Source organism: Anoplopoma fimbria, chromosome 14 (assembly GCF_027596085.1).
Source record: "Anoplopoma fimbria isolate UVic2021 breed Golden Eagle Sablefish chromosome 14, Afim_UVic_2022, whole genome shotgun sequence".
Classification (NCBI taxonomy): Eukaryota; Metazoa; Chordata; class Actinopteri; order Perciformes; family Anoplopomatidae; genus Anoplopoma; species Anoplopoma fimbria.
The window spans coordinates 10359968-10362028 of record NC_072462.1 but is presented as its reverse complement, the minus strand read 5'-3'; positions in this window follow the sequence as shown (position 1 = coordinate 10362028).

Genomic DNA, 2061 nt, shown 5'->3' with positions numbered 1-2061 from the left:
TGCTACTTGTTCCAGGTGATAAACACGGGCTGCTGTCGTGATGTAAGCCAGCGGCCAGCCCAGAAACGTTATATCACACAACGTGTGACCGGAACATGAGAAATACGCCTTCAAAATAATGTAGATTATGAAAGAATTACAAATAAGATGCAAATGATAACAACAACAACAACAACAACAACAACAGACATACTCATAAACGGAAACACACAAACACACAACAAACAAGTAGAGTTTTGGGGCGTTAATTCCCAAAACAGACAAAGGTCAAATCCAGGAGATCAGTCTGAGAATACAAATGTTACCAGGCAGTGGTTCAGGCGAGGGTTCAGGCAGAGAGAGACCTATATATATATATATATATATATATATATATATATATATATATATATATATATATATATATATATATATATATATATATATATATGCTGCAGTACTAATTGGGGAAATTGGGAGCAGGGGAGTGGGTGAGTTGCCAGTATCAGTGATCGGGAGACCGTATCTTTGACTTGAACTTAAAACTTTCCAATATGGTATTATACATTTATTAAATTAATATAATTATAATATTTAAATCTAATCCACCATGGTAATAACAGACAACGCAACACAAGTTACGAACTGATTTATAGCAGCAAAAAGAAAAGTGATTGGATTAAAAAATGTAAAGTCTAGAAGGTACAACCATCCATCCATCCATCCATCCATCCTTGGACTTGATGTTGGTGTTGAGAAAGGCGAACAAACTTTGCCAACCGCATTATTATTATATGAATCATTTATGTCATATACATTGAATGTGTTGTATCTCTGTTATGCTGTTCATTCTGTACACATGACATCTATTGCATTCTGTCCATCCTGGGAGAAGGATCCCTCCTCTGTCGTTCTCCCATAGGTTTCTTCCTTTTTTCTCCCTGTTGAAGGGTTTTTTAGGGGAGTTTTTCCTGTGCCGATGTGAGGGAAGGACAGAGGATGTCGCATGTGCACAGATTGGAAAGCCCTCTGAGGCAAATTTGTAATTTGTGATTCTGGGCTATACAAAATAAACTGAATTGAAAAATGAACGCTTATCCTGGTCAAGGTCACGTGGGCAGGGTCCACCCTGGACAGGTCTCCAGGCTAAAATGTGGACTCATTTAGTCAATGAAATACCACGAGTACAGGGCAAACAACAAACACAGACCTACTTTATTCTTTTTTTTTTAACATACATTGTTGAATATACGTAATGAAAAGCAAATTTTCTTACAAAAGAGCCTGTGACAGAAGTTGTGTAACGTGAGCGGGTTTTTTTATTTTGAAGGGGCAAACTCGCCATACTTCCCGTATGACTGATATTTCTAGGCAACTTGTCCGGTGTTTATGTGGAAATGAAGTCATGTGACAGCTGCATCTGAAATGAGTGGGTGGGCGCTGAGCATCGGCCCTCCTCTGTTTGATAACAGTGACTGGATTCTGGCGGTTAACTGGGAGGGCTGCTGTCTGTGTGCTGGAGTTCAGCTAGAGAATGTATCAGAGGGAAAGCTGCTGTAACTGTCACTGAGATGTTCCTTCAGAAGAAGCTGAAACTTAGATTCTTATTGAGAAAAAGTAAAGGTTGCAATAGAAAAATAAAAGTTATAAAGTGTCCTTGTTTAAATGAAGCACGCTGATGAGATGGCTAACATCAAAAAGGCTTAGAGGATAAAGTTCTAACTTGTTTCAACAGATATACTGAGACTGACAAAGCACTTTTTGCTGAACTTTTTTCTCTGAATGGGCTTTTACTGTGAATAGCTATATATTCCTCCAGGTTATAATGAAAGCAGTATTTCTTTTACACAAAGACAGAGAAAATCACTCTTTTAAAAAACACAAATACCAGTAGCCTATCAGCTGCTGCAGCCAAATTTTTTTTTCTGAAATAATAAATCATGTAATATGTAAAATATTATCCAAAGTATTCATCCAATCATTTGCATGTCTAAATCACTTCTTACAACTTTCTTTTTTAGGAAAGCATTCATAGTTTTACTATGTAGCTGGATTTTGTCATCCCTCACTTGCAATTTTATA